This window comes from Serinus canaria, chromosome Z (assembly GCF_022539315.1).
Source record: "Serinus canaria isolate serCan28SL12 chromosome Z, serCan2020, whole genome shotgun sequence".
In the NCBI taxonomy this organism is placed as follows: Eukaryota; Metazoa; Chordata; class Aves; order Passeriformes; family Fringillidae; genus Serinus; species Serinus canaria.
This window is the reverse complement of record NC_066343.1, coordinates 53,988,222-54,011,217: the sequence shown is the minus strand read 5'-3', so window position 1 is coordinate 54,011,217 and position 22,996 is coordinate 53,988,222. Positions and strand designations below refer to the sequence as shown.

At 37.3% G+C, this 22,996-nt stretch overlaps 1 protein-coding gene and 1 long non-coding RNA gene across 3 annotated transcripts in view; one reads left to right on the top strand and one right to left on the bottom strand.

Moving 5' to 3' along the window:
• Positions 1–22,996, top strand: part of PIK3R1 (phosphoinositide-3-kinase regulatory subunit 1) — a 60,029-nt gene that overhangs the window by 10,125 nt on the left and 26,908 nt on the right. The gene's annotated exons all lie outside the window — the stretch shown is intronic.
• LOC108963295 (uncharacterized) lies at positions 1,474–9,462 on the bottom strand. The gene is made up of 3 exons (XR_001991987.3): positions 9,363–9,462; positions 2,790–2,872; positions 1,474–1,518 (listed from the first exon to the last, which is right to left on the bottom strand). It is a non-coding gene; the product is annotated as an uncharacterized LOC108963295 (long non-coding RNA).

Below are 22,996 nucleotides of genomic sequence, written 5' to 3'. Positions count from 1 at the left end.
TTTAGATTGATGTATTGAGGGACTTAAGAGTGAGTGAAATGTGGTGAACCTAGAGCCTCCATTGGCAAGAAAACAGTCATCTTGCCTGATTTGGGCAAATGGAAAAAGGAAATTATGGGACGAAGTGATGAGTCACTATCTCATGACAAATACAAATGGTAAATATATTTACCATTAAGCCAGAGCCCTTGAATTCTTTCTTTTTAGAACCAGTTTGAGTATAAGCCTTTGCCCTGCTGCAGTTGTCAGAACTTCGTTGCAGTCATGAATTTTCACGTCAGCTGAATTTGACTTGCACTGAGAAATGGGGCAAGTTCCTGCCATAAAGCCTTGCAGGCTACTTGTGATAACATTTCTAGGCAAATTTCTAGCTGCCAGAAAAGTCCATGCATCTGAAAACAAGAGTCCTTGCCAGCTGCTTTATCACTGATGATGGCAAAGATTTTTGCAAGCTCCACTGAAGTGAGATAGAGCATTTTTTTTTTCACAGCAATAATATCAGGCTTGATAATAACTACAAAAGCCTTTGTAAGCACCACAGGAAGCACAGGGATAGGCTTTGCAAGTGCGAGTACGAACGCACGTGGATAGAGGGCCTGGGCACGTTCATGGTTGATGCGTGGCCCCACCTGCTGGTACGGGAGGAAGGAAGCAAGACGGAGGAAGGACCTTTAAACCCAGAGTCTTCCATGTTGCACTTTTATCCTCACTGGATAAAATTTAAAGTGAGAAAAAGCTTTTTAAAATAGTACTTTAATTGAAAAATAGACGTTCCTATGAAAAAAATATCACTTGGTGTACACAGAACCCCCTTTTAATCCTCAAAGGTGATCTTAGACTGAAAAGGCTTGTGTGACTGAAAGGAATCTTTTTTTCCTGACTGTAACAGTCTAATTAATCTAATAAAAAATTTTTAAAGGCCTTATTTTACACACTTTTGCGTTAAGGAGCTGAAATAATAAGACACTCCTATTTAGATGCTGTAACAAATATTTGTCAGTTTTGTGTCATACTGAGTTTAATATGCCTTTCTGTGATTACAAAGGTGGCACTGTGTTGAATTACTTTGCTTACATTTTCTTAGCCTTCTTTTATTCTAATTTAGTCTGCTAATACCTTGTGCTGACATGAAAGCTGGGGCAGATGTAAGGCATGGCAAAGGTGAATTAGCCTACACCTCTCATTGGAATCATCTTGGTCCTGTAGCTGTGATCCAGGAACATCTGAGAAAAACCTTCACTTGTTAGCAAATAGTTCTTACTTAGGCTTGCATATGATAACATCAGTTTGTGAATTTTAGCAATACATGGTACTAAGTGTTTGCCAAGAATGGATCATTCAGCACCCCGAGCAAATAACTGCGCCCGCTTAAATCGTTGTGTGATGCCATATATGCATCCAGATTTTCTTGTGTGAAAGAACACAAGTCTGTAACTGCAGCTGGCTGTGCACTGTTTCACATCTGCGTCTTACCAAAGCCACTCTCCATGATGAACATCCATGAAATCAATCTGAAGTCTGAAATACAAAGGACTTCTTTATTTTCATAGCTAAGAATGACAAAGGGAATTACACAATATTAAAGACATGGTTATTTTAACTGGAGAAGGATATTAAGTCCTGAGAATACTTTGGTAAGAATCTAAATGCTTGAGATAACTTAGAATTTCTGGCTTTAAAAAAAACCCAATCAGTAGTAACTCTGGTTAATAGTTGTTAACTTTTGTTCATGTCTTCAGCAAAATACATCTAAAATGTGATACTATTTTATGATAGTTTCATTAAGAGAAGGTGCATGTGTAGATTTTTTGTTAGGGTTTTTGTTTTTGTTTGTTTTCTTTTTTCCACTGTGTGGTAGAAATGCCTGCATCCTTGGACATTGCCTGAAATTTTTTCATAAAGTGTTAGTAGGTGTAACCTTTTGTACTAACATGACTGCTTTTTGTTCAGTCTTTTATAAATGCTGTGTGCTGCAGTCCACAAGAATTGCACCTAAATCTTGTTCCTTATTTTCACATGTTGACCCACTTTATAAAATAGTTTGTATGTAAGACAGCATTAAAAAAATTATATTTAAGCTGATGGCTTTTCAGGTAACAAGATCCTCAAGGCAGATTTTCAAAAACTCACTACTGCCCTGATCCAGGGAAAGATGTGATTGCATATGGTTTCTGCACTTCAAAAATATCTTTTGAGACTATCTTGTACTTCAAAACTATTATGTAAACTATGACATGAATGATGAAAAATATCTTTAACAGTTCAGTTAGCTGTCAGACAATTTTCTCATACAATCCACTAGGTCTCTTTGTATATGCTCCTCATCATTTGCTATATTAGAACATTTCCCAGAGGTCAGTGTCTGAGATAATTTCTTCTTTGGAGGTTGTGGATGTTGAGGGCAAGAAGAAAGATCTGCCTTTGGTAGGTATAAACAGGCCAGTTTCCATCTGTGCTGGCAAATGACTTGGTGGCATATGTGACGGGAAGATGCTCCTGCAGAAGGGAGACATCTTGCAGGAATGGCACTTACTTTGAGTCCATTTAGGGCTCAGCTATTGTATCTTCCCAGTAATATAGATGGGGTTAATTTTTGTCTGTGGGTTTTTGCCTTTTTTTTTTTTTTTTTTTTTTTTAAGTGTCTGTGTTTTAGAAAAACAAAGTTTACTCTGCTTTCCTTGAACATTTTGATGCTTCCCTGTAAAGCACATGCACAATTTAAGTTGTAAAGGTAGTGGCAAAAAGCCAAATTATTCCATTCAAGAACATTTCATTCAAGTGGTCTCTACCTTGCTCTTTCTCCTCTCTGGGGCTGTATTTGTTGGGTGCAGCATGTTTGACCACTCCGGTTCCATAGCCTCCTGCTCACCACCTGGGAAGGAAGGAAGCATAGCGCAGCCTGAGATCTGTAGTCTGAGAGGGAATGCACCTCTGAGCTGGTTTTTGCTGGGATTGAGTTACCACGACAACCTAGCACAAGGCATAGCTGCACCAGGTTTGTGTCTCTTGTTTACAGATATAACAGTGGAATTTGTTTGTTGGGGTCAGGAGAGAAAACTTCAATGCTATCACTGTTTTTCCAAGATCTCTTCATCCTGCTTGCATAACATTGGTAGATAGCAGATATGCATGGTGGACTATTCTCCACAAAGAAACTTTTGAATGGTACCCTGCAAATCGATGTTTGAAAGCATATTACACCTCCTCCAGCAGTCTCTCTCAAGGAGAAGCCTTTTTAGTTTGTGAGGTTACTTTTTTATTTCCCAGTCCTCTTCCTCTGGAGGTAGATGAAGGCACTTAAATTAGGGAATTAATGAAAGAAACCACTAATTATGCATCATGGTAGATAAGGCTGCACAGCTGTATGTGGTTTCATTATCTCTTTATCCAGGAACATTCCAGAAATAAGCAGTTAAGGGGAAAAATTTTCAGTCTTTTTTGTATTTGCACATGGTGTTCAGCACTGAGAGCACACATTCCAATCCTCTAGTGCTATTTTTTCATGCTATTTTCATTGCAATTTTTCATGTGCTGCGCATGGTGGACGGAGCAGGAAAATATCTCTTGTGTTTTCAGCCTTACCCTTGAATTGTCTCCTTGCCAAGACACAGCTGCTTGGTACAGGTGAGGAGCAACAAAGACCATGGCAAAAGCCCTCCATCATTTCCTCCTTTGCTCTTAGTTGACTGGTACATGCATGAGAGACATCTTCCCTGATGTGGTCTGCGAAGTGCCAGGACACGATGGGGTGCAGTGAGGTGTGATCTGTTACCTGGCCTTTCAGTTTCTGCTGGTATATGGGTATTCTGTGAAGGCTTATTTTAGGTACTTTGGAGTAAAATCTGTACAGATGTTTAAGTACAATTTAGAATATATTCTGGCCAGTTCAAATCTACTCAGTTTTTCTGAAGCCAGAATAGTGTAGCTAGTCAGTAGCCTAAATAAGAAATTTTCTTAATAAGAAAAATATTAAGGAGGGCTTTTTTGCTCCAATGAAAGCCTGTTCTAGGTATAAAAATTTTTCTAGTCATTCTTGTAATCTGGCCTGGTCAAATGATAGAATTTTAAGGAACACATTCTAAATGTTTGAATTCTCTTTGCTGTATTTATAATTAATTACTGTTGGTTGAAAGATTAGTGTGTGTTCCCTGCAACTTCTATGTTTTTCTGAATACCTCTTGGATCAAATTTAGTGCTTACAACTCTTAAAAGTTTCTGGTAGCCTGTAAAAACTTCAGTCCCCTACATGAAATAAGATATTTTCACAATTCCATTATTGTCAGGATTTGGGTATTATATTAAACCACTGGTTGAACAATGTTTACTACAGAACAACTAGCATAAAATCTTGCTTCTTAGCAAGTTGAAAGTCTCATCTATTTTTGATATTAAAACCTTCACTGAAAAAGCTAGTGGGCTTCTGGTGCCTCCCAGAGTGATTTAGGATGCAGGACTTTGAATTGCATGAACAGTTTATCAAAAAAGGGGAAGACAGTTACCAACTGTTATGCTTTTTCTCCAGATGTTTCCTCTAAGACAAATATGTAGGGTTTTATTATGACACAGTAAGAACATGCCAATTAGACGAGAATGGTTGTTTTGTTGGGGGGGTTTGTGTGGTTTGTTTTTTTTTAATTCTCAATGTCTGTTTGAACTAAATAGCCAGTCAATCAAATACGGTGGTAAATTGTCTAGTAGTTTGGATGGAACATGCCCATACTTGTTAATGTGAGCTGCTCTCTTCTAAACAGAGTATTAAAATCCTTTCTTCAAAATCCTTTTGGATGCAAACTAAAAATTATTGTAAAGTACTGATGTTCTTAAAAATGCTGTATATGATTTAGGGGTTTTTTTTGTTTACTTCAAGGACTTGTTCATACAAGAAGCCATAGGTTACTATTCTACTTTCCCTTGAATTTGTGGCAAAACCCATCTTGACTTCAAAACGAACAGGATCAGACCTATAGTCAAGATTTAGCAGCATTGGGAAAAATCCCATAGTTCTTAATCTTAGTTCTGTTTGGCAAAATTCACAGTATCTTTAGGGTTTGGAGCATAAATCTTATCTCCTTTTGGAAGAGATTCCAGTATACCAGAATCATAGAATATGAATGTACATGAAATACTACACCATAAACATGGGCGTAAAGAGCAGAGTCTGACTGTCCTTTCATAAATTTTGAATACAAGTAAGGGAAACTCTTGTGAGCATCTCTTCTGTGGTCCTGGGCTAAGGTAGGGCATGTAATTTCACCCTGTTATTCCTGTTTTGAGCTCCTAATTTCTACATTAATTTAAAGCTGTTACTAATTAGTCCAAACTGCTTCTTTTAGTACATATTCTGTGTAGATTACTTAACTTTTTATCCCTTTAATATCCATTACATGGTAAGAATTGTGAATTTAGAAGTAAAATGTTTTCATTTGGGAAACTACATATATTTAATTGTATTTGTTGATGACAGTATAGAAACTACTTTCACCAGGTTATTTTCATTCAATATATTCAGAACTCTTCACTGATACATGTTAAAAATTTGCTCTAGGGTGATAGATACTTTGGCACAGCTGATGTCTTCCTTAGGACTGCCTGTTTGGGTAACTAATGTGACAGTAATAGGGGTTTCTTATAATTGAGGAAGTGATATGGTGACAGTTTTATTTGTATATTCTGTTACTGTAACAAATTATTATATTTAGAATAAATACAGAGTTTTATCACCTTGATAAATGTGTGTATAGACCGTGAGCTACACACTACAGTAGGAGAACATTAAGATTTCAAAACTGCATCTAAATATTGTGTTTATACATAAAAGTACAACTTCTTTCAGTGTATACCATCTGATGCAATTTTTTTTTAGTGATATAGTTGTCCTACCCTTTCCCCTACTTATTCTTGCTTTGTTTTTTTCAAGGTCTTCACTGAAATAAAATTGTTTCATTCAGGTTGATCAGCTCGTGTTATTAAGCCACCTGTTCTTCACAGCCTTCAGCCTTCTCTCTGGAAACAGGTTTTTTCATCGATACTTGTGCTCTTTCCAATGACATGACTAATTAGTGTTTCATAGAACTTCATAATGACAAGTACTAACTCATTGTTAGGACACTGTTGTGAGCAAATAAGATTTGCTCACAACAGTGGTTCTTGTAAGGAATAAGGTAAACAAACCAAACAATTTAAAACAAACAAACAAACTTACTGCTTCAAGATAGCATAAGGTTAATCTCTTCACCATAGGAGGGCCACTTCAAAAAGGTGAACCTGGGGAGTAACTCTTAAAAACTCAACATATGAGAACCTTAGGAGTTACATTTCATTGAGATGAATAAAACCAAGAACCAGAAATGGATTAGGTTTGACTCTGTAAATCTTTATTTCTCCCAGGGAGTGAGTACCATATCCTCACTCCATGTCTGGCTTCAGTTACTATGTACTGGATGTCCAAAACAATTCCTTGTGGAACACATCTTCCTGCACCAGCTGGAATCCAAATATAAGCATCGAAATCAAAATAATTACTTGAAAATGAATGCACAGATTCAACATGTATGGTAACATAATTTAGTGTTAGCTTACTTGTTTCATGATTTTGCAAATCCAGAGTTTCAAATTCTCAGTACTTTGTTGTACATGTTAAACATGTCTCACAATAGAACATTTCAGTGACATATGTTTTAAGCACCTCTTACTTTGGGTTTTTATGGTGCATCTCTATTCGTTTTGAGGGGTTTTTGTTGTATCATAGTTGTGATTCACAACACAGGAATTTTTGCAAATGGTGACATTACATAGTAAATTACCATTCTTGAAACTTGATTTTTGCTCTTCTAATACTAATCAGTAACTTGCTTCCTTGAAAGACACTTTTGCTCCCATCTTTATCTTGTCACGTAGTAAAATGCAACCTTGCTTAATCAAGAGGTGCAGCAGCGCAATTTTATCCCAGTATGACAAAGTTCAAAGTTTTTCCTGGGTTACTCTGTTGCTAGCATCATACATTAGATTCCTGTTTCAGAAAACACTAGTTTAGAAAGTGGAAGTCAAGACATCAAGTGTGGATGACAGATGAGTAATGGGGGAGGTATGAAAAATATTCTTGACACCTGGAATGGTTATTCATTAACTTTCCAGATGCACTAGAAACAGAAAGAAACATGTTCTACCGTGGAGGAATCTATGCTGTCTTGCAGGAAATTTCTGCCAAATGGGAGAAATTGAAGGATATACTTACTCCATATGAAGTTTTCTGCACAAAAACCTTTTTGTTTTTAAGTTTTTAATTTTTCATATCTCTAGATGTTAATATAGAAATTGCAGGGTCATTATGTTTGAGTGTACAAACAAGACAGAGAACTCTGGAGACCCATGGCATTTGATCTTTGAAAACTATGTATGAATGCATGCTCCTCTGAAAACCCCAGATTGCAAAAATCATTTGTAGTGGGCTAGAAAGGTATTTGACAGATTATGTACAAGTACATACATGTGTGTTTCATTATTTGATTGCCTTAGGAGACTGGTGTTTAAGTTGGCAGATCTACTTACTAAAAGCAAAGCTCTTTGGCTGGCAGGAATACAGAATGCCTGAAGGAGAGAGTCCAAATGCTGAGAGCAAAAGAGAGGGAACGTGTAATGTGCAGAAAGCATGGGGAAGCTATAAAGCCAGCAGGAAAAAATAGACTTCAATATGGTTCCAATTTGTTCTGTTGGGCTCAGTTTGATAGCCATGCAGAAGTAAAAACATGAAATTCTCTTATTTCAGTATCAAGTTAATATTCTGAAAAATACTGTGTTTTCTATCATGCTAACTATTATTTGGTTACCTATTTGCAGCTTGTCAGAAATCTTTAATCCATGCTTATTTTCTGACTCAAATTTTAAAAACCATCACAGCTTGTTTTGGATATTTTACAGAACACTGTCAGACTGTGACATAAGTGGCCGCTATAATAGGCTATGAAACTTTTTTCTTGTCTTTATTAGCATGGCTCAAAACTACATTGTTGCCTCACAGTATATGTTAAATTTCTGCATTTAATTTTGTGATATATAATTTGTAGCTATTCTGGGAAAAAAATGAAATAACCCCCCCAACCCGGTCTTTATGCATCCAAGTTTAGAACAAAACTATCCTGCAATGTTTTATAATCAGCAGACAAACAAGTTGAGTATGTGTAGATAGAGAAGTCTACACCTGTGGCCTAGCACTTTCATGATGTCTTGCTCCTCAACCTCAGACAACACAGATTAGCATTTTGACTTGGTTCTTTGAGTTGCTCACTCCTACCTGAATGCCATTATAGAGTAACCAGCCACCTTGCTCTGTCTCCTAAGATTTACTTCTCAGTTTGAGAGCAAGGTTTGAAATATGGGAAGCTGACAGGTGAAAAGCAGACTGATGTACTGAAACAAGAAAAAGAGAAGCAGAAGGGCTGGCTCCCCTGAGAGATCAAGATCATGCTATTTGAAAAAAACCCCAACCACCTAAAAAGCAAAAATAAAAGGGAATTTCCCTTTAAATAAGGCCACAGTTTAGATGATTGCTCATACTGACACATCTAAAATATTTTAGAGACTACTAGTGGCACATTTACCATGAAAGACTAGAATCCTTTGAGAGGTAATAGGTCCTGCAATAAATAGGTAGCTGGTGGTAGCATAGCAGAGTTTAGATGAGTTAGACCAGCTGTCTCCTGCCATTTTTGAGGAGCTTTATCTTGTAAAATCCTCAGTAAAGTTCTCTGAAGTTGTCACATCTGAGCTATTTAGGAGACAAGTTTTTCCAGCTTCATGCAGGCAGTTCATGTGAACTGTGCTTAAAAACAAGGAGTCATATGCGTTTTAGAAAAATCAGGTCAGTTTAAAATTAATGTATTCCTCTTTTTTCTGTTCTCAGCAGGGAACTGGTTCTTTTGTAATGATTTTCCTTCTGGGAGTGAGATACCCTTTTTCCTTCTGGCATAGATGACATTTAAATAGATAGATAGATAGATAGATAGATAGATAGATAGATAGATAGATAGATAGATAGATAGATAGATAGATAGATAGATAGATAGATAGATTGAAAAGGCAAACAAAATGGGGAAAAGGTGTTCCCTTCTGTTAGAGACAAAAAAAGGTTCTTTCTTCTGGCAAAATGATCAAGGGATTCCTCTGGAGCACAATAACAAAAAGACCATAAATGTAAGACTTCCTTTCTTTTCCCTCTCTCTGTCTCTTGCTCTCTCTCTCTCTCTCATTCTCTTTCTCTCTCTCTCATTCTCTCTCTCTCTCTCTTTCTTTCTCTTTCTCTCTTTCCCCCAGCCCTTACACCACCGCACACCCAGTAGGATAGCAGGAAAACAAGCATGATATACCTGGCATTTTGACAGAATAGTCAATTCTCAGTCCTTGCTGGCCAGTGTGGAAGAGCACTTATTCCAGTCAGCCAGCAGCCTTTCAGCCTCTCAATCCCCCACCCATTTCTTAGTGAGTCATAGCTAGAAGGCCTTTTCACATGTTTGATCACATCTTGCTCAAGTCAGGAATGTATTTTCACTCCTTTATTGCATCCTATAAGCAACATTCCAAGTCAGTTGAGTGATTGTTGCTTTAAGCTCTGTACATATGTGGAAATGGAGATAAATATATAGATAGATAGTGCCACTACATTTTCAGATATGGATGGGTTAGAAGACTTTCTTGGCAGGAGCAGGATGGTGGAAAAACTGATTTGGATGTTTTATGTGTGTGACCTCTAGAAGAGCTGTACACAAGCAGTACTTAAATTCAAGACATTAGTTTTTCTTGTCATTCTCTTGTATACATTTAGTAGTCCTCTAAGTTCAGAGACAGCATTGATCCTGTTACCCATGAATTTTCTGCAAGCAAGTTGGAGAATGTCTACAGCACATTCCACTGTGCTGGAGTAGGTCAGTATAGGGCATCTGCTGAGTAGCTGAAGTAAGGAATGGAAGCAGTGGATCAGGATGCTTCTTGATCATCTCTTGGGTCTTTGTAGAGGACCTAAAAAGAGCTTCTGCTTCCTCATTTTTTCCATGAAAGATCTGCTTTTATTTGATTCACCTGAGCTAAAGATCACAAGGAACATGTTGTCAGTTCTTAACCAGATTTTTTTCTAGTTTTGCCCTTCTGTTGCTTATACCTTCCAAGATCGCTTATGAAATATTTCTTCAAGTTATTTCATCCTATTTGCTCAGTCTCAGTCTTGTACAATACACCACTGTTTTCAAGAGAGAGGTGGTTTTTTTTTGTTTTAGACCACAAAACATTTTAGCACTGAAAGGTTAGAAAAGGATTTCTTGGATTTGAAGTGTATGGGTTTTCTTAGAGAGGCTTTATATCTTGGTTTTGGTCTCTTTGCAAATGAACGCTCCCACTGCAGACTGAAATCCTGTTCCATACCTTCTTACCCTGACTTCAGTTAATCTTTCACTTGCAGATGGTGATATAAAAACAGCCAGTTTTTTCACGAGCACCATCTTTGCTGTCATTGTCAATTTTCTTATACACTTCCTATAAACCTTCCTATAGGTTTTATTCTATATGAATTTCATAACACAGTGTGATGGTCAGTACACAAATGAAGGTGTTTTGATAGTTAAAGTTAGTTAACCAGTTGGAACCCTGACAGCTTTGTAAAGATTCATGAAATTAATTCATCTCCCTAAGTGCTAAGGTCTGAATTAAGGCTACCTCAGCGTAGAAGTGTGAGCAAACAATTATTTATGAAAGAGAGATCTTTAGTACATGTACTTGATATTGTATGACATCTTTTTTGTTTAGGATCTTAGTAGTGTGAAATATATTGGAATAGGAAAATAACACTGATATTGCTATGTAGAGAAATCTCCACAGGAGTATGATATGGGTCAAAAAATCTTATAACATATAGACATGCAGTTGTATTCTTCATCTGAGGGTAAAGAGGATGGTGGGATTTCCTCTCTGTAGATTCAGTCCAGGATTTTCCTAATAAAATAATGTTTAATGTTGTTTCTGTATCTGTGTCAGATCACCCGATGGTTCAATGGCTGTAAGGATTAACCCAGTTTTACTTTCTTATAAGACTGCCTTTCAGCATTGTTGTAGTCTGTTGCTACAGTTACGGCTCTAAGCTTTTGATTTTTCTTTTTCCTTTTTTTTTTTTTTTTTTAGAGGAGGAAACATGTTTGATTTGATTTGAAACACGTTCAATTTTTGAATAAAAGTCATGGTGCTGGAGAGCTGTTGCCATTGTTTGCATTTTTTTTCTGGGTGACTGCTGTACACTCATTATTTTTAACTTTCTGTGTACTTACAAATGTTTCCCATAATTCCCAAAAGATGAAGGAGCAGTGTTGACTTTTATCTGTCAGCAGCTTCTGCCAGTTCTTTTATGTAAGTCTTCCAGATCTAAACAACTTGACTTCTCAAGCATAGTAATATGCATTATCTTTTTCTTGCAGCTGTGAAGAGCCTATTCTTTTCTTCTAGATTTCTTGTCTGTGGATAGTTTGACAGGGATTTGTTGGCATTCTTCTCCCATTAGTTTCTCCACAGCAAAAAGGTAACAAAACAAAACATTCTTTCGGAGCAAAACAACATACTGCCCTGAATTTTTATGTATTATGATTATTGAATAAAAAGAATATGCTTTAAATTCTGCTCTCCTCAAGCAGAGATGCTGTCACAAACCAGCATTTGCCCTGCATAAGAAACTTTATGTTACTGGAAAAAAGGACACAGCAATAAGGAATAAAGATCCTTTAGAGATAGGGACAACAGTGCTGCAGCGACTGTGGTATCTCACAGTGAAGATTCATCCACCTCCATAATCTGTCTTGGTTACAAAGAGCAGATGCTGCAGGAGCACTGTTTATAACTGTCACCATTTATATGGGGAAAGGGAATTGAGTTTAGTAGTCTGTGTAGGATAGCACCAGACTATCATATACATTTTACTACTTTTTAAAATACATGTTACTACTTTTTAAACGAAAATGGTTCCAGCACATGAACTTGCTCTGTCTATGAAGTTTTATCTGATAGAGGTCATTGAAATAGTCTCACAGTGGCTTTCCACTGGTTGGCCAGTACCAAAATTTTCAAGTGCCTCTTGAGATGGACCTCAGCATTCCTTCCCTCAAAAGATAGGCAACTGCCTCTTTCCTATGTGTCCCATGTTTCCAGGAAAAACCAAATACATATTTCCCATCCCACTTGCTAGGGAGAATTCAAGAACAAATTGTGGACCAAAGTACTTTTACATAGGAAGCCATTCTGAGATGAGATGATAGAAAATTGAAGTTTGAAGAGGAAAATAAACAGGAGACTATAAGCCTACTGCATGACCATGTGTTCTTGTATAGTCTGGATAATATTCCAGGTACTAAAATACTCAGCTCTTCAACTGAGTTTTATCCCTTGAGAGCTCTGGTCTTTGTGCACTGAAATGGGCAGTGTAATTTCATGGGGAAAATTCTATGTCATTACATGAAAAAAGACAAAACCATGAACTGAAATTGCACATGCAGCCTTTGTTCTTTGTGGTCTTAAGTTTTGAATGCTTGACCTTGGTGTTGGTCTTGATGCTCTTACAATATAGTTTTGTTAATGTGTTTGTGCAGTATGGCAGGCATCAGAGGGAGCTTTGCTGCTCATTCCTTATAGAGTGACCATAGCAAAAGTACCATGTAAAAATATTAGCATACATCTAGTCACTTGACAATAAATTATATTTTTAGTGAACTTGCACTCTTGCTTTGTTAAAAAAAAAGCGTTGAGTGCAGAAGTTAATAGAAATCATGGCATAAATATCCTTGGGAACGATGAGGTAGTTTGTGGGAAGGCAGCTGGCAACAGTTCTAAGGGAATGCTTAGTTAATCATAATGCCAGTGAGGGAGGTTTTGTTATGAGAACTATCAAAATTTTGTCTAATAAGGACTTCTATGTACCACCACTAAAATCTGAATGTTTAATGGCAATAATAACATTGGAGCACCCGGAACTTGATAAGTCACAAGATGCAGCTGCCAGTGGAATGTGCTGTTTGTCCTCACACCACCACTATCCATACTACACTTGAACATGCAGTGGTATATATTACCCTTCTTGTATGATTTTGTGTCAAACCACTGCCAGAAGCTGAAATTCTCATTTAGTGTCTCTGAGGAGAGCTAAGCAGGCCGAGTTACTCAAATTCTTGTAGATCTCAGTTCTTTTCTAGTCCTGGAACAGCAATCCTGAAGGTTCAGCTACTTCATTGACCCTGTCCTGTTCCTTCCTTTCTGTCATCTCTGTCATCATCTCCTTGCATGTGGTGATGCAGTAACTTGGTACCTACATCACAGCTTACCTCTCATCTGCTGGTATCTCTGACTGAAAACTGCTAGCAGAGAACCTCCAGATGTCCACAAGACATTAAAAACAGGTGTTAGCTTATTAAAATATTTTTTTTCTCTGTCATTAGAATCATGCACTGAAATTTAGAGATGTTAACCTGTCCTTCCGTTTAAAGTGATGCTGGTAGGGAATGTGAGAACACTATTACTGCTGTGCTTCTGCATGTCACACAGGGCTTAGGTTGATCCCTGAGAGCCTGAGAGTGAAGGGTAAGAAAGAATTATTCGCCAGTCTGCCACGCCTGAGAAAAGCATGAGAAGCCTCAAGCTGTGCCAATGCTCCAAATCATCTGAGGGAGCTGAGATGTTCCTCTCCTGGAAGCCAGCAGTGTCAAAGTTCCAGTGCTAGCCTGCTTGGTTTTCAGCTCCAGACAAGTCTATCCTGACCCATACTCTATCCACCTCAGCTTTTTGAGTGCCCCCTCTACTTAGAAGCAGAAAGACATCTTTTATTATGTTCTTGCTTATTTCTTATTTTTTTCTTTTTGTTTATCTCATGGAACCTTGAAAAAAGAGTTGAATAAGCAGGTGGTTTTCCCACCTCTTCCTTGCTTTTTGGGAGAGGGAATTTCTTTTGCAAAACTATGTATGCATTGTGTATGGCATTATGCAGTGTACTTCATGCCAGCACATTTTACTTAGTTAATGATTTTTTTTCCTCAGTACTGCTCATGTTTTCTAATCATGCTAATAATAGTTGTAAATAGTTGCAGCCATTAAATTCAATTCTGTTTGGAAAAAGAGTATTGCAAAAGCTCACCCATAGAGGGAAGCAGAATACTGTCTTTAACTATAGGCTGCTTTTAAAAAATTATCCATGTTTCAGATGAAGCCAACAAAGAACATCTGTTGTCTTAATTATAGCTTCTATTTCTAAGAAGTATGTTCTGTAGCAGATGAGAAAATGTCTGACAGCTCATAATTCATAAAGTTATTGAGATTTAATCTGATAGAATATTATGTACAGTGTTTCTTCCCCAGTACAGACATTATCACTTCCCTTTCAACTGATGATAGAAACAGGGCTTTATGAAATATTAAATTAATAAGTGTGAAACGTGATTATCAGCCACTATTGAAATTATTAAACTGTTACAAAGAAACATAGTTCTCTATACTATGTTGCTTTGTGGTTTTGTTTTTCTGCTTATCTCTGCAACTAAACTTTCCTCAAGCTGGACACAATCTCTTTGTTCTTTCTTTCCCTACCTTCATTTTGCTTTGTCTTAGAGGAATTCTTGGTTGATTAATGCAGCAGCTCTAGAACAAGTATTCATTTTTGTGACAGAGAAGGGTAAAAAGATCCTGGATTTCTTTCAGAGAATTGGTATCCTATTGAGTAAGACTTTCAATATCTAATCAGTGCTTTTTTCTGCCTAGTCCTGCTGTCTATTCTTTACAAATTATTTTCTTGTACTAATCTGTATTTACCAGGACTTTTTCACCCCTTTTCATATAGCTGCCCCTTGTTCTTTTTAGCTCTGAGAGAGTAGCTGGCACAGCTTTATAAACTGGGATGAAGAAAGGAATTAGTTCTCTTGGCCCTGAAAATTCCCTGCATAGTCACCATGCACATGATACTTTATCAGCCACATTGGTTGCATGTGTGCTGATAACCCTGGGAAGCATCTAGGCAAAGTAGGTCTCAGTTACAACATTGATTTATGCAGGTAACTTTGTCTTATTGAGAAACTATGTGTGATTAGGATAAAATGAAGTAACATTCAGTTTTTATTCTGACCCTTTTAGATTTAGTGGGTTGGACTATAAATGGCCCAGTCTTTATATACGTGTGTTTGCCCTTCTGAAAAACTGACTGCCTAGAATTATTCTGTTAAGCGTCACAATGGCAAGTTTTGTACATTTTTCTATAAAAGTCAGTTTGAGGTCCCTTTTTCAACTGTATGGGTTATATTGTTAGTACCTACCTTACACAGAGGAATCTGGAGACGTTGGCTTTGTTTTGGGTAGTAAACTGGGACTGACGAGTCAGTAAATCGTGCTTGTGAGAGCTGCTGTTGTCATCCTTTTGGAATAAGTCCCTTGGATAAATTGTTGTCACTCGGTGTTACTGATGTAGGATCACAGCAGAACTATGAATGCTTTACAAAGGTATTTGAAGTCTGAAAGTGTACTGCCAGAATACTGTTTTGCCCTTAGGGTTAAATATTGCCATTGATGCCCTTGAAAGTCTTTATTCAGATGTTCCATCATTGAAGACAGAGTAAAAAGAGGAATGACAGCAGATGTAATAAACTGTTTTCTCAGTACAGATCTGTATTTCCTGGCTAAAATCTTCGGTGTTCTGTTACAGGAAACATGTAAATCAAGTTACCACTTTGTCCTCCAGTTCATACCCAACAACTGTTAGCCAGTGGAAGAAGCAGACTGTCCTGGGTGCATAATATTCAAGGATTATAAAGTGGTAATATTTTCATTCTGCTTTGCAGTTATACCCCAGTAATTTAACGTCACTAGCAGGAATCATTTTCCATATTTCTTTTCATAGCTCTGGGGTCATTCATATCACAATAAATTCTGAGTCTCAGTCATTTTTTGCCTCCATAATAAATGGACTTCTTCTGTGCTCAAAGGCTCATAGTGTTGGTAGGCATGACCATTTGTTTTTCTAGTGCTGCAATACTCTTCACCTCTCTTCAGTTCTCCTGAATCTAGTCTTCTCTACTGCCGAGGTTTCTCTGATATTCTGAGTCTGCATCCTGACTGATGACATCTCACAAAAGTAAGAGACAAGTAATGGTTGGCAGATTTATCAAGCTGCTCGTAATGATGTGTCAAATTCATGGATGCCTAAGTCTCTCTCATATTTTTCCATGAATGGTATTTGTGTTTTAAAATCTTTCTAATGAATCCAGTTCTGGAGAAAGTGGTTGAGCCCTGGACAGCTCTTCCTCCTGACACTTTAAATGGTGCTTTCAACCTCTAGTAGCATTTAATTATAGCCGAATGAATTCATCTCAGTAGGGGTAAAAAGAAGTATTCTCTACCAACAGTTGCAGCTGAATTTGCTATCTGTTCCTTGATTTATTTGAGACACACAGTAACACTGACTTTCTTATCACTCTCACCTTTTTGTCTTTCATCTTTGCCCAGTGAAAACCTTTTGCTAATAGCAGTTGGGCAGTTCTGAACATTGTTCTTTTAGTAAATATAATTAGGTTATCTGAAAACACAAATGTCAAGGCAAGGTTGAGCTCTTCAGATCTCAGGGTGAGTTGCTCTTTGTTATTTAATTAATGCTAGACTTATCTTTTGTGTTGGTCTGACACTGAACCCAAAGTACAGATTTCTATGGAAAATTTCTCCAGAGTTAGAGTTTAGGGGTTTTTTAGCCTTTCATACTGTTGTACTGAAACTTTTTGCAGGATCTCACTACTTTTTTGGACTGTTAAGAAACGTTTAGTGGATCACAGAATTCCCTTTCACAAACTCTACTGAGAAGAGTTTCTTGTCAGTAAGGCTCCTTTCACTCAGACGTATTGTGAAGCTCATGTGGGCTTTTCTTCTCCAGCTTAATCCAGCTGGTGCTGAGAGGGCTGTGATGGCTGAAGCTCAGCATCTGTACCAGCTTCCACCACAAAGCCAGGAGAAGCTTCAGGTTGTGCCGTCATCTGTGTGATGATGTACCTCCTAGTGCTTTCCTCTTTTCCAGGGTCTGAATTTGTGTTTCTGCAGCATGGCTTTTTGGTGTGTTCTCAACACAATCTCCTCAAGCTCTGCTGTCTCATATGTGGGAGTCACTAGCAGCCAGCACCCTGGAGGAGTATGTGGGATGGCTCAGTACATACCACTGCGTGCAGAAAGGCCTGCAGAACTGCCAAACTGCCCTCATTTCCAATGCTTCTTCACTGGAATTCAACATTGTATACTGATAAGCTGTTGGATTCAGACATTATCCCTATTGAAATCCCGATTCTGTTTTGAGGAAGATGATAATAATAGTGGCACATTGTTTGAATTCCATTTCCCATACCTAGTGGAGTACCTAACTGTTGAAGTAATAGTATTTCAATCAAGAAAGTAAGCTCCTGTGTTTCTCAGAATTTTCAATAGCAAGCATGGGTGTTGAATATGTAGGAAACCCCCCACTGTCCACAGCTGGTAGTGCATTATGCTGATGGTGCTGCTGGCCTAAGTATTTCAAGTGCTTGAGCAGCCATCATTTCTTTACAGTTTGTTGGCTAATCTTGTTGGAGCATTATCAAAACTTGCTTGACCATGATCCTTACCTTTGCATTTCTTCCTCTGCATTAATTAATCTGCTTATGTTTAATATAGCTGATTTAAGTACTGGTAAACTGTTTCATGTCTGGAGTTATTGTATGACTTCCAAACAAGGGACTCGTTTAAAGCTATAGAAAATCATCATGTTAGTGGATACAGTTGTATCCACTAACATAAAGAGTATATCTGCATGCACCGTAAGTGTTATGATCATCTTAAGACCTGAGCTCTCAAATAGTGGACTTTTATATAGAACTGTGTTGTCATCAAAAGCGCAAAATGTGTGCACAAACTTTAATGCCATTTCTGGAAAATTAAGAACATTCATGGAGTAATCTTAACTCAAAATTAAATTCAAGTAGAGTTGGTATATACTTCCTGTAATTATTTAGAAATGAAACTCTCTTCATTGGTACATACTGTACATTTTAAGGGGTTTTATTATATATGTTTTTAAATTTCATTCTTCTTCTAGTGGTAATGAAAGATATGTCTCAGAATCATCTGAAGTCAAATTGCAGCTTTAAATTTCCACTTGTCATTGCCAGGTACTAACTCTATATCTTTTTACTGAGAACCCTTCCAAAAGGTGCAGCTGTGTACTGGTTTCATCTTGCACTTTGTAGCTGTGCTGCCAAGCCTCGAAAGTAAGGTATGCTGTCATCTCCCACACATTGCCATTGCCTTAGAGCTGTTCAGTCCTGTCTGTAACACGGCGAAGGAAGAGTTTGCAGATTGGAGAGAATCCTTGATTTGTGGTTCATCTCATTGATTCTCACTGTGGCAAGGTAAAAATAGAGTTAGTGGAATACCCAGTTTTTATCAAGTGTCATCAGAAGCTTCCTTACTGTCCGAAGACCCACTACTGAACCTAGAAAGAGGACAGTTTTGAGAACCATTATATTTTGGAGACCCTGGGGAAAAAAAAAAAAAAGAACAAAACAGAGGCATTTGGAGAAAAATATTGCTTTTAATGAAAAACTGATACAGGATTTTAGCAAAGGCATTTACAAATTTGCTCAAATCCTTTAGAGTCGATTTGGCTCTTCAAACATCTTTGCTGCCCTACAGCATTCTTCAAAGAAAAGGACTACTTTGATATCAGGTACTAAATGCAGGTTGCATATGAGTTTTTTTCCAGTTGTCTTTACTAAAACTGACCTATCTAAAAAGTCTTTCTTTCCCACTGTAAATCTTAACATGCATGCTGGGTTTTCTCCTGGTACACATAATCTAGAATCACAACTTCTTTAATCATAACTTCTATTCTGGCTCTTGGAGTAAAAAAAAATTATTTTTCCAGAAATTAGGTGCAGTTTTCTTAGTTTAGCTGCTGAGATTTCCCCTCAGCATTTTGAAACTGAAGTACATTGTTCCCAAACTGGGCTGTCTTCTCTATAAATGTAATAAAGGGGCTTCAGTTCTTTGAGTATTGATAAGTTTTTTTGATTTTTTTCCTGACTACATGTATCTTGTGAAGTCTTTTGCCTTTAAACAAACTCAATTTTCTATTTTGTCCAAAAGTTGGGAAATTTGAAGCAAAAGTCAGTATGATGTTATGCATTAATTATATTGGAGGTGACACAGTGAGTAGGGAATCCTAGAACAGGTGGGAGGATAAATGATTTTAATTTGTTCATGCTGTCTTCAACATGCTGATGAAGTGAATGTTTTTCTTCTACATTCCTAAGCATTGTAACTATGTGACTTAGATGTTTTCTTCTATGATTTAGGAGTTGCTGATAACTGCAGGTTTTGGATCTGGCATTGTGTGTCTCTCTGTTTTTTGTGTCTTTTTGCTGTAGAGCTTACAAGAGAGATGAATATCCTGAGTTTTCAGTCAAATACACAGATATTTTACATACTATGTATTTACGGAGGGGATTGTCATTCACTTGAAGTCTCATGTCGTATCTAAAAGTTCAGCAATGTCTTTGGCTATATAAGTTTCCAGTTTTGGAAAGGAATGGGATAAAGTGAGGAAGAGACATCAGAAATCCTCTGAACTCCTAAAATGCATATTTTAGGCTAGCAGAAAAGTTTTGGAAACTTTTCATTTTAAGCAATGTGGCATTTTGTTTGCATACACATGTTTTGTAGATATATTACAGATTTTGTGTAAATATAAAGAGAAGTCCTTAGTTTCCAAAATGCTTTCAATAAGTAAGAATATTACTGATTGATGAACGCAACAAAGAGATTTGTAACCGATTATGATACAAACCTCGTTTTAAGCTAAAGTTCTGCTAAAAGTGAAGATGAAAAGCATGGAGCACCAAAAACACTGCAGGAAGAGGCCCTCTCTGGTTAGGTAATTTTGGTAAAGTCTACAGAGACAAACTGTTTTCTGTATTGTCTTCCCCTTGTGAGGGGCTTCTTCCCCTGATGCTGGGTTCTCCTCTTTGCTTTCCTTGGACTCCATCCCTTGTGTAGAAAGTCTACATCAGTGGAAATTAGCATAATTTTTCCAAATAGACTTTGTTGATAGGTATTTGTTGATGTCCTGCCATCATTTCAAGGCACAATTTGGTTAATGGAAGAAAGCACTGTGCTGCTCAGTAGCCTAGACAGGCAATCCCTGAACTGCCAACCTGTCACTTCATGAGGTCCAACTGTCTGTCAGTTTTGACATCCATCCTCTGTCTCTATTCTTTTTTGTCTCTTTCCTCTGTTTCATTTTAGGCTGCTGACTGTGGCTGCATGCTGCCTCCATCTGGAATTAGGTTGTTCAGAGATGATGCAATTTTGTTGATGTTGTGAAAGAGGGAGGAATTAAATGTAACTAGCTCTCTCAGGGACCAGAAAGTTACTTTCATAGGTAAAAATATGTAAACTCTGTTCTTAAAACCTATTCTTGCTCTGCTACCATGTAAGGGATCCACTTTAACATTCTCTTGAGTCTGTTAGTATCTCACAATCTGAGAATTTTCATAGCATACCCTTTGATACTACTCTAATCTTTTGTTTATTATTTCAATAGACTTGTCCATATCATAAGATAGATACATAGTTTGGGGTTGAAAATAACTATTTGAATATTGCAAATCTGTTGGTCTGTATTTCAGTATGCCTCAGCAGAGGCTACTTAGAGTGAAGCATTTTCCATTTGAACCCATCTTGTGTTTATGAAGCAGATATAAAAGAGATGTTCTAAATGGAATCTGAAAGTGATTTGAAGATGGAAAGAGTGGAAAAGTTCACTTGCTCCCTGAGTAGCTTGTTCTGCATTAATACACATAAATAATATGCTTGCACTGAATTTAGCTTTCAATCGGAGTGTTATACTACGTCAACTATCTGGCAGAACTTTGGAGTTTATTATGTCTACTCATTGGCCTTTTTCAGCTCACAAAGGTTCCACAAAGGAAAGAACCTATCTTCTAAAAAACTGTGCAGATGATCCTTAATTACAGCGCTATCTGCTGTCTTTTTTTATATTATATGAGCCTATGTTTAGGTTTTTCTTTTTTTTTTCTCCAGGACTTATAATGACACTAGCATGTAAGCATGTTACTTGTCCTTACAGAGTATGGATCGGGTATTAGAGTTCCTTGGATCTGTGGGAATTATTCTTATTTTCCTCAAGTCATTAAAAAGCATCAGCAGGGCAGAGATCTGCATAGGCAACTCCTTTGAAACTCCTGAATGGCTATCTTGTAGCCTCCTAAGTTAAACTGTTACAACTAACAGATGTTATTCTAATTTCCTCAGTTATGAATGGGTTAGAAAAGTATTTCCATCATTTTGGTACCATAATTTTCTTTCTTTTTGCCAGTATGCTTCACTTCCATTACTACTATTGTCTTTCATTTCATTCCTCATCTCTCTACACTTCCAAACTCCTGTCCCTTCCTTGCTGTCCTGCTGTTTTTAAAATTTATGCTGGTTTTGACTGGGGTAGAAATAATTTTCTTAATAGTAGCTAGCATTGGGCTGCATTTCAGATTATTGCTGGAAAACATGCTAATAGCACAGGGATGTTTAAATTATTGCTGAGTGGGGTTTATACAGTGTAAAGGCCTTTTCTCCTTCAGACCCCACCTCACAAGTGAGGAGACAGGGAGTGCACAAGAAGTTGAGAGGCAATACAGCCAGGACAGCTGTCCAAAAATGACACAGAGACATTCCATACCACAGAGCACTATGCTCAGCAGTAAATCTGGGAGAAGAATAAGAAAGTGGGAGGTGCACAAAGTGATGGTGTTTGCCTTCCCAAGTCACCATTACCCAGTGATGAAACCCTGCTCTCCTGGAGATGGCTGAACATCTGCATGCCCATGGGAAGTACTGAATTAATACCTTGATTTGCTTTGCTTTTGTATGTGGCTTTTGCTTTCCCTATTAAACTATCTAAACCTCAATCAGCTAATTTTCTCACTTTTACTCTTCTGACTCTCACCCCTATCCCACCAGAGGAGAGTGCCTGAGCAGTTGTGTGGGACTTGGTTGCTGGCTGGGGTTAAACCACAGCAAAATTGTTTGCATTTTTATGAAGTTATGTAATTCAAAATAGGGTGAATTACCAGCGAAAACTGTCTGCTCTCTCTTTCTCAGTTGATTTGTTTTATGTTGTTAACATAAAATCTCAAAGTTTTTCTTTAAAAACTTTCTTCATAATTTTCTGGTTTTTTTCCTCCTTCTACATAGTTATCATCATAATTTTGTTTCAGTCTTCTGAAAATAGAGGTGGAGGGTGTGCATATATGTATTTATGCATATCCTTACCTTTGTGTATGTGTGTTCAAGAACTGCTCTCTGTCCATGGTGAGTTTAATTGAGCAGAGATCACCATTGCTTTGTCAAATGGCAATTTTTGCTTCAATGATTAATTTTTTTATCAATCATAATCCATCAAACTATGCCAGATGGTTCTGGCAGTTGTTTAATATCTTCATGTAAACATTTTTGTTTCCAAGTGTTAAACAGGACCATTCTAAAACTTTTGAATTATTCTTTTGGGAAAAATTGTGTATTTAGAGATAGATCTTTCCTCACAGAACCAGAACATACTTTTGAGAGTATGTTCTCTCCATTAAGAAACCAGATTGCATGAAAACTGACTTTGTATAAAACCTGTGTGCAGTTTTGTTTGAATCTGCAAAGTGTCCCTTTCCAATTATACTGATATTTATTCCTGATATTTAACCAGTCCACGTAGAAAACTCTTGCTTCAAGTAAACTATACTGTTAACAGTATAATGCTTGAAAATTGAAATGCACAAGAGTCACTGAGCTTGTGTATGAGTGTGAAATACTTGTTTCTACTGCTGTTTCAGGCCTTTTTAAGTACATCTTACCCAGGGGTTCAGGCACTTACAGAGAGTTATGTGTTTAATAGCTCCTTTACTTGGTGCACAGTGTA